This window comes from Lolium perenne, chromosome 4 (genome assembly GCF_019359855.2).
Source record: "Lolium perenne isolate Kyuss_39 chromosome 4, Kyuss_2.0, whole genome shotgun sequence".
NCBI classification, from domain to species: Eukaryota; Viridiplantae; Streptophyta; class Magnoliopsida; order Poales; family Poaceae; genus Lolium; species Lolium perenne.
The window spans coordinates 341,438,003-341,453,768 of record NC_067247.2 but is presented as its reverse complement, the minus strand read 5'-3'; positions in this window follow the sequence as shown (position 1 = coordinate 341,453,768).

Sequence of the window (15,766 nt, the reverse complement as noted above, 5' to 3'; positions counted from 1 at the left end):
CTAGTTGAAGCTATCAAGAATCTTAATCCGTGCATAGTGCTTAATTCGATATACTTATCCTATGCCTTTTATTGTGAAGTTGATCCTTACTATCATTATAATTTCACCACCGGAAATTATTTCCAATATACTCATTGTCTTTGACAATTGATAACCTTGTATGTGGTTGAATTCATGGATCATCTTCACCTTGGATTGCTTCTTACTTCCTTATTTTATTTCCAAGAAATCTTTATTGTTCCCATATGTCTTCCTTTGTCCCTTTGAAAAATCTTTTGATAAATCCTCTTGATTCATATCAAGTGTTTATTTTGGAATACATACCTTTTCCTTACGGTACATTGTGCCATTGTGAAAAGTGAGGGTTTGGTTTATTTGTTCGAACCTTGCTCTTTTGGGGAGTTTGCTATCTCATTCCTTCTTGCATATTTTATTAGCTTGAATGAGATAAATCTTTGAGCATGTTTGCTTTATTTCATCCTCTATGCTCAATGGTTTCTTCTTAGTTCACTTGTTGAACTTTGTTGAACAAATCTTTTGTGATTTGCTTCTTAGATATAACTTGGACAACAAATTTGTTTTGTGGCACCTCTATGCCTTATCTAATTCTTTTGGTGTTTTGTCCAAAGTATATCCTTCTTGGATTGTTAAAGGTTTTGGTGCATGCTTATATGTAATTTGTTTATACTTGTAGTATGCTTGCCTTCTTTTGATCCATTATGTAGGATATACTCCATCAAATCCTAAATGGCTAAGATGTGCATGAAATTCAAACTTCATCTAAATATGCACATGTTTATATGGAGTGTGTCCTATATATTGTGGTTAGTCTAACCATGTTGGACCCAATAAGTTTGGGGACCAAGATGTACTTGAATGATGTTTTAGGTACATTGGAGATGCAATGGAGGCTTGTCTCATCTATAAGGAAGGTGTTGTCACCATATGAGGATTGGAGTCAAGCTAGGATGATCGATGAACTCTTATCTACTACATCAAGCCATTGCCATCTCGGTAACAAGTATCTTATTCATGCACTCTCATATAGCATCCAACCTCTTGTAGGTTGTATCTTGGCATGAAATTATTTATTTCGAAAATATTGCGGTTCTTGAAAAACCCATTTAAAGTAAAACTTCTTATTGAACATTTGAGTAATTTGAGAAGATGCATATGATAGGTTATATATATATATCATATTTTATGATTCACCTATCACAAATATGCCCTCTAGCAATTTATTGCGTATCAATTCCTCAAAGAGCTCTTGTGTGCAATATTGATGAATTTGTGAAATAAATCCGTATTTGTGATACTTGTTGCCTTTCTCAAAACACTCCAACTAGCCCTACTTCCTTTATTGTTAGTTGTAATGTTTTTGAGGTTTAACTTAGTTGAAGTTCATTCATATATACCATAAGTGAAAATTGGAGCCATAGGCTATATATGCTTCTTAAGCAAACATCCTTTGGTATATTTTATGACTTCATATTGGATATCTTGTTTTTATCTATTTTGTTAACCTCTTGTGTGTGCATGTTTCTTTATGGATCACTTTGTCCACTTTAGAAACTTATATACATAAGAGTGTTAATCCATCACCTTGATATTCTTGATCTTTGCCGACCATCTTTTACCCCTTTTGTTTTTAGTGGGTTGGTAAAGAAAACTTATGAGTGATTGGTTTATTTATTCTCTTCATGCACTCATATCTCGTAATTGTTGGATTAAAGTTGTTCTTGATAAGCATACTCTCTTTATCCTAGTTGTGTTCTAAATGATATATAGGGAGTGAGGATTCCATGTTTGTGCATATTGTATTCAAATGCAAACATGATAAATTGTGCACGAACCTTGGGGAGCTTTCTTATTTTTAGAGCACTATATTTCTCTTATCATGATATCTTTGTTTGTCCAATTGGATCTTTGATTGCTTGCTTTATTTGTTGAAGCTCACTTCACCATGTTATCTTTATGCAATCTTTGATCCTCAATATAGTTTGACTTCCTTCAAGTATTCATCATTGGATATGTGCACTTGATTTCACTCAAATTATGAGAAGTGCACACTTTGGGGAGGAACTCACATTATATTGGCCTTCTAAATTTTTCACCCATTTTGACAATCGATGCCAATGGGGGAGAAGTTTAGAGGGTTTAAGGGAATGGTTTTATACTTAAGTTTGGTTTGTGCTTAAGTGTTTTGCCTCTCATGCATTCCATATTTATATGTCTTGCATGGTTGTATATATATAGTGGAAACTATCCCAAAGGTTAATCTTGACAATATATGCAATGAATTCATGTTCATCACACGTGCATACATTGTGGGGGAGTTTTCTCTATATATATTGGTTCTACTCACATCTCTTGCATTTGTTGTAGTTGTGTGAGTAGAGCCGGTTTTGATATGGACTAGTAGCTTTGTGTTACTTGACCATATCAAATACAACCTCTTGTATACAACTTATTCTCGGATAAGTTGCGTACTTGTCACTAATATTCATTATATAAACCCTCTTATTGTGGTTGTCATCAATTACCAAAATGGGGGAGATTGTAAGGGTACATTGCCCCTATGTGTGGTTTCGGTAATTAATGACAACCCCTATGGACTAATGTTTTCATTGAGTTTATATGAAGGAATATTCCATAGGTACTACTTGTTCTCCATGTGTTGGATTCAAGTATGGATGCCATGAAGATAAATGTATACCTCGTGTATTGGATCAAGAACATCGTATGAGAAGATACAAGGTTGAGTTGGACAAGTTCAAGATGAGTATCTTGAGTGGATCACATGCTTGAAACTTGTCGTCCATTTGGTGATAATGGACATGTGAAGATGTGCATCAATGGGGCTTTCCCATCATAGTGTATGGGGGAGCATTTGTGAGTCTTCACGAAGCAACATTGGTCAAGTGTGGCATTCCGGCTTGAGTGAAGCTTGAAGAGTTATCATCAAGATCAAGCGGGATGCGCAAGGCAAAGGTATGACCTTGCTAGGTTTTCCTTTTACCGGTCTCAAGGTGGATGTTGGGAGACCGGATTATAGGATAGATAGCCGCACTATTAAGAGGGGCTTTCGGTTGGGTAACTTGATCACATCGTCTTAGGGAGCTCAATCCTTTGCATACTTTGCATATCCTTATTGTTTCTTGGTGTTTCTCTATGTGAGGTTCTTGAGCTTGTTGCTAGCTTTACAACAAGCCCAAGTTCATCGAAAACGGAGTTCGCATGCATCTTCTATTGCGTTTTCGAGGTTGGGTGATTTTACCGGTATTCATGATATAAGGTTCTACCCTTTTATATTCATGATAAAATCCTCCTACAGGTTCTTGAGTTTGCACTTTCTATTGGATAGTATTCGTCGTTATCTTTCCAACAAAATTGGTTTCATGTTAATCGGAGTTCGGGAGCAATAGTTATTAAAGAAAAGGTAAAAGAGAAAAAGAAAAGGAAAAAGAAAAAAGGGGGGAGGCGGCCGGTTGCCGCCCGGCCTGCCGGACCGCATGCCGGCCCACCCGGTCGACCGGGCGGCCACCGGCCCAACAGCCGGGCAGCCCAGCCAGCCCTCCGGTCCGACCGGACCAGAACCGGGCCGCCGCCCCACTCCGGCCCAGTGCGCCGGCTGCTGGCCGCCCGGCCACCTCCCCGGCCCGACTGGGCCTGCTCCGACCGAGCGCCCCTAGCCTTACGCGCCGCCCACGCGCGGTCCACGCGCCAGCTCGCCCCGCCCGGGCTCGGCGCCTCCACGCGGCCCATGCGCCCGCCCGCCATCGCTTCGGCTGGCCGGCTCGCACCGGCCTGTCCGGCTGCTGGTCCGGTCAGCCGGCCGGGCCGCTGGGCCCGTTTCGCCCGTTTTTCTTCCTTTTTAATGCGTTTTTCTCTTGGTTTTTCCCCCAACGGTTATTTCTCTTCTTGGACTATAAATAGGTCTTCTTCCACCTTTAGACAATAAGTTCTTCACTCTCTCTCACCTCCATTGTTGCTATTTGAAGAACTCTCTCTCTCCCTTGATTCCTCCAATCAATCTTGCTCATATTTGAGGATTTGAGAGAGGAGATCTAGATCTACACTTCCACCAAACCGTTTCTTCTCTAAGTGAGGGAATCTCTTGGGATCTAGATCTTGGAGTCTTTGGTTGACTTTCCCCTTGTTCTTCCTCTCCAATCTCATCCTAGCATTTGTTGCTTTGGTGGGATTTGAGTGTGAAGGATTTGAACACCACCGGTGTTCTTGCTTTGCATCATTGCATAGTGTTGAGCTCTCCACCACGATTTGTTCGAGTGAGAGACCGTGAGCTTGTTACTCTTGGAGGGTGACCTCCTAGATGGCTTGGTGATTGATGCTCCGGTGATCTCTTCAAGAAGATTGTGAAGAGGCCCGGGCTTCTCCTTCGTGGAGCTTGTGAAGTGGTTGTGGAGCTTGCCATCTCCGGAGCGGAGGAAAAGCTAACCATAAGGAAAGGGCCATTATCCTTCGTGGGTGTGGTTCGGAGAATAGGGTGAGCCTTCGTGGCGCGGGGAATCCTTCGTGGGACCTCCACTCCTCCAAACGTGACGTACCTTGTTGCAAAGCAAGGGAACACGGGAATACATCCTCGTCTCCGCGTGCCTCGGTTATCTCTATACCCGAGCTCTCTTTCCTTGTGATAGCCATCGTGCTTGAAGTATATATATATATATATCTTGCTATCACTTGTGCTACATATATCTTATGCCTATCTTGCTTAGCCTTGTGCTACATATATCTTGTGCCTATCTTGCTTAGCTCTAGTTGCCATTGTTATACTTAGTTGAGCTTAGCATATTTAGGGTTTGTGCTTGTAAACTAAACGTTAGTTTAATTCCGCATTCTTACAAGACAAATCCGCAAGAGTTTGTAATTGCCTATTCACCCCCCCCCCCCCCTCTAGGCGACATCTCGATCTTTCAGTTTCAATTAGTACCTAAAGTTATCTTGTCTCCGTGAAACTTGAAGTTCAAATCTGTTTGAAAAGTAAGGAGCTGAAAATTTAATTTTCAGAAATAATCAAGGTATGAGATATATGTGATATCTAAGACCTTATTGCAAGATGATAGAATATAAATTTGGTGAGACTACATAAACTCATAAGTTTTATGGGAATGTATGAAGGTTGAAGACGCCAGGCGTCACAATCCTCCAACTATTGGGGCACTAATAATATTCGCATATCCATGAAGTTATCGTCCTTAGTATGCACCGTTGCTAAGACTCGTCGTATCGAAGCATCACGTGATGATCGGGTGTTATAGATTCTACGTGTGCTTACAACGGGTGCAAACCAGATTTACACATGCAAATACTAAGGTTAAACTTTATGAGCCTAGCATGTACATACATGGTCTCAGAAAGTTGTCATGAATTGATAGATAAAATTATGAGTGAAATTGTTCATCATATTACAAAGTTACTAATAGTGAAATCTAGAACACTTTGATCATATGATGATCAACTTCAAAATAAGAACCTCAAGGTTATTGGTATTAGACCAACAAACCTAGAAGTTATTAATGTTGAAGTGTTTTTCTGAATAATGAGGAAAGCTAAAAGAGAAACTGCAAAAGATATTATGGCAGAAAGAAAGAAAAGACTAGAAAGTCTAGCTCAGGTGTATATAAATGATATACATGTTATGGTTGTATTCCTAGTTAGGTCACACTATGAAATTCTTGGGTATTATTACTATATTGGTTGGTATGAAGTGTCATACAAAACAACGCAATACAAGAATACAATGGCCTAAGTGACTAACAAGGAATATGATAGAAATGCACGTCTGGAACAAAATAAAGTGTTATTATGTTCGTCGTTGGCATTCTATCTAGCCCTTAGAATTTATAATAAAGAACTTAATAATTGTTATTTTGCTCTGGTCAAATGAAAACAATGAGTTGTTCAAATTATGACATTACTCCATATATGATGGATAAGTTATTATAAATCTTAATGGTGAAACACATATACATAACACTGACGCTAAAATGCCATAAGGCAAATGATTTGAATTCCACTTATTTGTGGAACCGCCATTTAGGTCATGTTAGAAAGGAACGCATGAAGGAACTCCATGCAAATGGATTTTGGAGTCATTTGATTTCTGAATCATTTGGCGCTTGCAAATCTTTCTAAAGAGAATGATTAAAATGCCATTCATAGGCCAAGAGTTGAACGGGCAACTAACTTAGTGAAAAATACATGATGATGTATGTGGTTCACTGGGCAAAGTTGTGTGCGGGAGATTCTTCTACTTCATGAAAACTTTCAACAATGAATTGAGTATATATATGTGGATATATTCAATAAGAAAGAAGTTTGAAACATTTGAATGGATTCAAATAAATTTCAGCATGAAGTGGAAATCATCGTAATAGAAAAGTCAAATATCTATGATTGGATCATGGTGAAAATATTTGAATTACGAGTTTTAGCGAACATCTAAGAGAGTCATGAAATTGTTCTACAACTCACATTTCTTGGAGCATCATAATGATGATATAGTATCCGAGAGATGAATCCAAGCCTTGTTGGATTAATGATGAGATAAAATATTATGAAGCCATTATATTTTTGTGGATTATGCTTTAGTGACTACCGCTTTTACACTGAATAGAGCATCATCATGATCCATAGAAATGACACCATACGAGTTATGGCTTGGGTATAAACCCTAATAGTCCTTTCTTTAAATTTTGGTCTAAAAGTTAAACAACCAAAATCGATGAATGTCTTTGTTGGTTATCCCAGAGAATTGATTGGGAATTCTTCCCACTATGGAGACAAAGACAAAAGTGTTTGTCAATGTTTCTTATTTCCAAGAAATTGTTTCTAGTGAAGTATTTGAGTGGGAGGACAATATAATTTGATAAGGTTTATGAACCTGGGCATAATGATCAGAGTAGCGCAGCATCGGAATTGGTTTCGGAAGCGGCCACGACGATCATGGCTCCCATGACTACAAAGTGTTTTAGCCATGGAGATCGAAGTACATATTGAACCTTGTAGGTATGGTTTACTTTGTGATCAAATAAATGATTTGTGGACAAAGGATTGATTTTGAACGATGATAAACCAACTACAAACAAAGAAGTTATGATGGGCCCTGACTCCGTTAAAATGGCCATACACCATGAAATCCATAATAGATGAATATTTTTTGAAAGTAAATGGATCTATAGACTTGTATGAAATATCCTTAAAGAAGCTCGACTTGTCGAAAAATTGTTTACGACAAAGTTCAAAAAGTTGACTACGATAAGATTAGATCTTCCGTAGCAATGCTTATAGTCTATGTGGATTATTCTAGTAATCACTACATATTTCTTTTATGAGATATGCTAGTAGGATGGCAAAATACACTACTTAACAGAAGTATGTATACAAGATACAATGAATTGTTTTGCTAGTCCGTAGAATACTAGATAGGTATACGAACTTCAATTGGATGAAGTGAGTATTACGGAGTTGGAATCTTCACCAGATGAAATAGTCAAAGAGTTTTTGATTTCATCAGGAATGATGAAGAGGCTTGCATTTGCAAGAAATTAAGTGGGAGCGCTGAGACATATTTATAATACTTTATGTAGATGACATATAGTTGGTTATAAATAATGTAATTATATACTTGATTAAAATGTTTCATTGAAAATTAACTTCAATGAAAGGATATGGACTAAAACATATTTAGTGTCAAGATCTATGAAGATAGATTGAAACACATAATAAGTTTAAAGTCAAAGTACATAGAATGGATATTGAAATAGTTCAATATAGAAATATTAAGAAAATGTTCTTGACATGTGAAGGTTTAACAAGACTTGAGTGTATCTGACAGTCGATGAGTAAAAACACATGAGTGATTTTAGATCACGAATAATATGTACAAAATCATATATCTTGTGCTCTAAAATGTTATGACCATATACCGGAATGATTCATGAGATGATCATTGGACGACAGTAAGAATATCCTTGAGTACTTTAGAAGAACCAAGGATATATATATAGTTTTGTATGGAGAAATGACAAACAAATCGCTGTAAGGTGATTACACCGATATTTGTTTTGTCACATATAAAAATAAAATTTCAATCTCAAATTAGACTAAGTGTTGTTTTAAAAAGTAGCACAATGAGCTAGAAGTTGTCTATGCTAGATTTAGAAGAGTTCTAAATATTGTGACGGATTCTACAAAAGAAGGCAGAATATGTCATTGTTTTGACAAATGACAAAGGATGTTAAAATCAAGAGGTTCTTTGAGAACTTGGTGTAGTTCCGACAGAGTCAGAATTTTGAAGCTATATTGTGTATGACAATATTGGTGACATATTTCAGACAGCGGAATTAAGGTTCCACCAGAAGATCAAAAATATTTAATGCCGACTCATTTGGAAATGAGTGATGCGTTGAGACGCAAATGAATTACAAAATACATACGTTTCTGAGCGTGTCAGATCCGTTGACTAAAAACCTCTCCCGTGAGCAATACATGATAAAGCACCGGAAGGCCAAGGTGTTATATCTTTACAAATGTAAACTAGATTATTGACTCTAGTGCAAGTGGGAGACTGAAGGAGATATGCTCTAGAGGCAATAATAAAGTGGTTATTATTTATATCTTTATGTTTATGATAAATATTTATATATCATGCTATAATTGTATTAACCGAAACATTAGTACATGTGTGATATGTAGACAACAAGAAGTCCCTAGTATTCCTCTTAAACTAGCTTGTTGATTAATGGATGATTAGTTTCATAATCATGAACATTGGATGTTATTAATAACAAGGTTATATCATTGGGATTTCTATTTTCGTGCCCTCGGGTCCTTAGTTGTGCTCAGTTTTCCCCAGCTCCTTAGTTTTTTCTCAGTTTTACCCAAGCGTTTGTCTGAAACCATCACACGTGATGTAACGGCCGGTTGCCCGACGGTTGACCGTTATCTTCTGACTAGTGGGGCCACGTAGAGCCTGCAAAGACACGTCAGACCATCCATGTTTGTTTGACCGTAAGCATCGCTGTATCCCTGACCAAAACGCGAACGAGTGGGGCTTCGCTATATCAAATGACAAGTGGGGCCATGACGCTGATACAAGGGGCAATACACGGGTAGGATTAGATTTTTAAACGGAGCTCTACAGCGATGGCACGGAGGAGGTGGCATGCGGGGTGCCGAGATGAGATCGACCTCCACAAAGAACTGCATGAGGCGAGACCAGACGCATTAGATAGATATGAACTAGACGCGTTTAACCATGCAAAGAAGAGAAGAAATGGTCGACGACATCGATGACCACCTCAAAACTTTGACTGACCGTGTCGGACACGAAAGCGAGCAATGTAGAGAAAACTAGTGTCTCTCCTTTCTGGCGTGTATAGGTGGGTGCTAGGAGAGTGTGGTGGCGAAGGGAAAGACCTCGCGGCGGTCTGTGGCGTCCAGCATAGCGGGTCGGCGTGGCCGTGCCCACAGCGGCGTGGCCGTGCCCACAGCGGCGTGCATGCATGTTCGGCATTGGCATCAGCATGTACGTTCGGCATTGGCCTCGGCGGTATCTCTGGTGTGTCAGTGATCGAATGAGGGGACGAGATTGAGGGTGCATCCCGACGTTGACCTAGCAGTGGTGGCGAGCATAGCCATTCTGACCATGCCGATATCGGCATCGGCATCGTTTGGAGGTTGTGGTGCTCGAATCAAGTTGGGATTTGTTTCTTGTAGGCCAAAATGAATTTGAAACAAGTTTCATGTTGAAGGCTAGGTAACGAAAGTTTGTAACTATCCCAAAATTATACTAGCGCCATGGTGAGGTTCTTTTTGATAGAGCTATACGGTTGGGCAAACTTTTTTGACACTTTTTAGATAGGGTTCCTTGTTGTTACACGTATGGCATCATGTATGGAAAATTTGGGGTAATTTGGAGATGTTCGAAAAAATCACTTTGCTTAAGCGCATGCCGTTTCGTCTCGCTGAAACCAGCTTTTCTAACAAGGTGATTATTTCTACCTTCTCTAAATAACCTCAAATTTCATACAACTGATCTTCTATACATAGATAGATAGATTGTTTCGTTTTTACATTTTTCGAACTTTTTATTTCCCTTTATAATACCCAATTGATTTTCAGGTCAAAACCTCGAAAAACAGCATCATGTATGGCATCATTTTCACCCTAAATTTCAAATTTTTTGAAACTTTCCCTTTTAGATATTCCTTGTTGTTATAGGTATGCCATCATGTATGCCAAACTTTTGTAACAAATTAGGTTTTTTCTGCCTTCTCTAAATGACCTCAAAAATCGTACGTGATAGGTTTATCATTCTATACAAAGATAGATGGTTTATGATTTTTTGCGTGAAAAGTAATGGCTACAACAAATTGTTGATGGTTTATCATTTTTTGCGTGAAAAGTAATGGCAACAACAAATCGATGATGGTTTATCATTTTTTGTGTGAAAAGTAATGGCAACAACAAATCGCTGATGGTTTATCATTTTTTTGCGTGAAAAGTAATGGCAACAACAAATCGGTGATGGTTTATCATTTTTTTTGAGTGAAAAGTAATGGCTACAACAAATTGTTGATGGTTTATGATTTTTTGCGTGAAAAGTAATGGCAACAACAAATCGGTGATGGTTTATTATTTTTTTGCGTGAAAAGTAATGGCAACAACAAATCGGTGATGGTTTATCATTTTTTTTGCGTGAAAAGTAATGGCTACAACAAATTGTTGATGGTTTATGATTTTTTGCGTGAAAAGTAATGGCTACAACAAATCGGTGATGGTTTATCATTTTTTTTGCGTGAAAAGTAATGGCAACAACAAATCGGTGATGGTTTATCATTTTTTGCGTGAAAAATAACGCCTAAAAGAGTTTATAATTTTTAGCGCGTGAAAAATAATACAGAAAACCGCCCTTCAGCATACTTAGAGGGTGGAAGCTAATTAACCGCCAACAGAGAGAGAGAGGGGTTATCCTGCCCGTTCCCTATATCATACGATCAACGGTCGGCGGGCACGATCCGCGTGATATGGGATAGACCAATCAGGGCGATGTTGCACGTCTGCGAGAATTTGTGAAGAGAGAGGGCAAAACTGAGTACTATCAAGAAACCAAGGGCACCTGAGTAGTAAATAGACTAAGGGATTCAAATATGAGATTTAAAAAATGGAAAATGCGTGTTTTGTACAATGAAACCCATCTTGGCCTACCTCAAACTATTTGCAATACCAATATACATCAGTGTGAGAATTGTGGCCTCATTTAGACAAAATATGATTTGGGGGAAGCTGTTTTGGGAAGGGCTTATTGTGGAAAACCATGCACCTTCATAGCTACTAGGTGATTTGAGAAGTGGCAATTTGTGGTAAAACTTGATTTATCTACGATTTATCTATGATTTGAGAAGTGGCAATTTGTGGTAAAGACTCCATGAGTAAGTGCCACTCTTTTTCGGATTTTTTTGCACATTAAATGACTCATTTAACTAGTTAATCCCATTTGTTGACTCTCTGTTGACCAGCCACTTGAGGGTAAAACTGAGTATATTGCACTAGCCAGTATTAGCACTCGAGGGGAAAATTGAGCACACAAAAAATGCTAGTATAAGACTCGAGGGTATACCTGAGTATATCTAAATTTCTAGGGTTAGACTCGAGGACACGTGCAATTGTTGACGCGTAGACGCGGGTCGCGGTGGAGAAGTCTAGACGTGCAATCGTGGACGCGTGTCGCATTGCAGAAGTCTAAGACGTGCAGACGTGCACCTGTGCACGCGTAGGACGCGGGTCGCATTAACCACCCCTCGCCTTTATAGACGCCTCCTCGCACTCTCTCTGTCACTCTCACTCGCTCACGCATCGCCAACTCTCTCACGTCCCATCATCTTCTCCAAAGCAAAAAACCCTCTCCCTCTTCCTCTTCCTCCGCCGGAGAGATGGACAAGGAGAATGCCAATCCCATCGTCGAGGTAGGCTCGAAGCGCGACGCCTCCATCTTCGGCGCCATCCCCTCTACGGACGTCGCCGCCGCCGGTGCATCGGAGGCTGCTGCCGCCGGTGGCAGTCAGATCCCGGCGGGATGGGACCCCTACGACCCCGTGCCGTACGTCCCGCCCCCGAACCCCTACGACACCTCCCTGGAGGACCCATGGAACGAGGTAACTACGGTTTGCTTCCTTTTTTGTTCCCCATTCCTTTTTGAACCCTATTTTTGCTGGTGTAGATGGATCTGTAGATGGATGAGTATTGGGCTAATATTTGCGCCGATTTTATTCCATTTTGTTTTGATCACTTCTTGATTTCGTTTAAGATTTGGGGTTCGGCTGTTCGGTTAATTTATGCAAGTAATATTGGATCTCAATCAGTTAATTTATGCAAGTAATCATGGGATCTCAATCAGTTATTTTATGCATTAATCAAAAGATATCAACCGTTTAATTTTGCAAATAATCTCGAATGTGTTCAAGTTCAGATCTAGTTCAGATCTAGAATCTGTTTCTTTGCCTATGATGAATGGTTGGGCACAAATTTTTACAGGGAGGGTTCAGCGAACCATTGCTGTGTACAAATCTATTGTGCATGAGCTTTAGTTCGCTTACACCTTCCCTGTAGATATATAATCATGTCCACTCTAACTGAGGCTGACTCTGTTTTTCTTAACTTTGTTATCATGTACGTTAGTCATCGTTGCAACTCATTCACTAGTTTCTGTTTGATATGGATCAGATGTTCGCAGCAGCGACGTCGGCAGCGACGAGGAGGAGGAGGACGTCAAGACTCGCCAGTCTTGCGGAGGCTGCAGGTCGGCCAAGACATCTCCTACTTCGCCAAGGAGGTCTACAGTGCCCCTTCGCACCACGAGACTCGGCGCCACGGACTTCAACTGCCTCGTCACGCATGCTGAGAACATCAGCACCACCTTCCCCAAGGTCGGCATGACGGTGAACGTCCACTCCTTCCGCGCCAAGCACAGGGCGCTCGGCATGCACCTCCGCAGCTTGCAGCGGGTGGAGATCTCCGCCGGGCGCATGCCTCCGCTCAAGCCCAAGGCTCCCAAGGGGAGCAAGAGCAACAAGTGGAGGCAGAGCCAGATGGGGTAGGCGGAGTCCTGGACGTGTGCTACTGCTGCTGCCTCCTAGTTTGTTGTTGGGATCCCTTTGTTGTTAGCTAGGGATCCCTTGTTGTTATGTTAGTATGATGGTGCTGTGAAGAACCTGTTACTATGTTGGCTGATGTGTATGCAGCTTATTATCTATCCATATTATCTAGGGATTATCTATCCCTAGTCTACTATATTTTGTTGGCCGTACTTAGTTTTCTTGATTTACTTTGACTGTGAATTTATCGTACATTATCCTGGAGATTTGCTTCTAGATTTAACTACATACATATGGACCAGAGGGAGTACTAGATTTGCTGCCATATTGGGCAAACAACGAGGGCCAAAAGGCACAAATAATTGAAGAAAGTCAGAAATGCAAGCTTCTCTAGATTTTATACTAATTTGGTGAAAAGGACAGAGAGAAAGTGGGGGAAAAGGTGCACTTAATAATGCCAATTTGGGGCCGAGAGAGACAGAACCCAGCTCCTGCTCACGTGCAACCAAACGCTTCTCGTCCTGTCCCACGCGGTCCCTTTCTACCAGCCCCACGCGACGCGGGCCCACACGACGCGGCCCCACACGACGCGGCCCCACACATGACAGAACGGTCAACTAAACGGGAATCCTGCCGTCTGAGCTGCTTCTGCGGGTTTCAAACAAGGGCTTGGGGAAAACTGAGGAAAAACTAAGGAGCTGGGGAAAACTGAGTACAACTAAGGACCTGAGGGCACGAAAATAGAAAGCCCTATATCATTATATGAATGATGTAATGGACACACCCAATTAAGCGTAGCATAAGATCTCGTCATTAAGTTATTTGCTATAAGCTTTCGATACATAGTTACCTAGTCCTTATGACCATGAGATCATATAAATCAATTATACCGGAAAGGTACTTTGATTACACCAAACGCCACTACGTAAATGGGTGGTTATAAAGGTGGGATTAAGTATCCGGAAAGTATGAGTTGAGGCATATGGATCAACAGTGGGATTTGTCCATCCCGATGACGGATAGATATACTCTGGGCCCTCTCGGTGGAATGTCGTCTAATGTCTTGCAAGCATATGAATAAGTTCATAAGAGACCACATACCACGGTACAAGTAAAGAGTACTTGTCAGGAGACGAGGTTGAACAAGGTATAGAGTGATACCGAAGATCAAACCTCGGACAAGTAAAATATCGCGTGACAAAGGGAATTGGTATCGTATGTGAATGGTTCATTCGATCACTGAAGTCATCGTTGAATATGTGGGAGTCATTATGGATCTCCAGATCCCGCTATTGGTTATTGGTCGGAGTGAGTACTCAACCATGTCCGCATAGTTCGCGAACCGTAGGGTGACACACTTAAGGTTTGATGTTGAAATGGTAGAACTTGAATATGGAATGAAGTTCGAATATTTGTTCGGAGTCCCGGATGAGATCCCGGACATCACGAGGAGTTCCGGAATGGTCCGGAGAATAAAATTCATATATAGGAAGTCATATTCCAAGTTTGGAAATGATCCGGTGCATTTATGGCAGGTTCTAGAAGGTTCTAGAAAAGTCCGGAAGAAACGCACTATGGAAGGTGGAGTCCCGGAAGGACTCCACAAGCTTGGCTAGCCAAACCCTAAAGGAGGAGTCCTAGGTGGGCTCCACCTAGAGGTGGCCGGCCACCAAGGAAATGTGGGAGTCCCACCTTGAGTGGGACTCCCTCCTTGAGTAGGTTTCCCACATATGGGAGGTTTTAGTGTTGGGGTCTTATTCGAAGACTTGGACTACAACTCTTGGGGCTTACACCTATATAATGAGGGGCATAGGAGAGGGGGCTGACCACTTCAAGCCTCAGCCTTGGCCGCACCCCTTAGAGGGCCGGCGCCCAACCCCCCTCTCTCCCCAAACCCTAGCGGTCTCTCTCCTCCACCACATCCCGCACGCTTAAGCGAAGCTCCGCCGGATTTCTCCACCACCACCGACACCACGCCGTCGTGCTATCAGATTCAAGAGGAGCTACTACTTCCGCTGCCCACTGGAACGGGGAGGTGGACGTCGTCTTCATCAACAACCGAACGTGTGACCGAGTACGGAGGTGCTGCCCATTCGTGGCGCCGGAAGCGATCGTGATCAAGATCTTCTACGCGCTTTTGCAAGCGGCAAGTGAACGTCTACCACAGCAACAAGAGCCTCATCTTGTAGGCTTTGGAATCTCTTCAAGGGTGAGACTCGATACCCCCTCGTTGCTACCGTCTTCTAGATTGCATCTTGGCTTGGATTGCGTGTTCGCGGTAGGAAATTTTTTGTTTTCTATGTAACGTTATCCTACATGCGGCCATGGTGGTGTTGTGGTGGCCGGCCAGCCCCTCTCCTCCCCTCTTTATATAGGTGGAAGCCCCAAGGTTTAGGTCAAAGTGTCCGAATAAGACCCCAACAAAAACCTTCCATGTGACCAAACCTAGGGGGAGTGGGACTCCCCCCTTTCCTTGGTGGGGTGGCCGGCCACCATGGTGGGGAGTCCACTTGGGACTCCTCCTCCCTTAGGCTGGCCGGCCGGCCAAGGTGGGTGGAGTCCCTTCCATCCTTATTTCTTCCGGACTCTTCTAGAACCTTCTAGAACCTTCCAGAGAAAATACCGGATCATTTTACAACCTAGAAAAT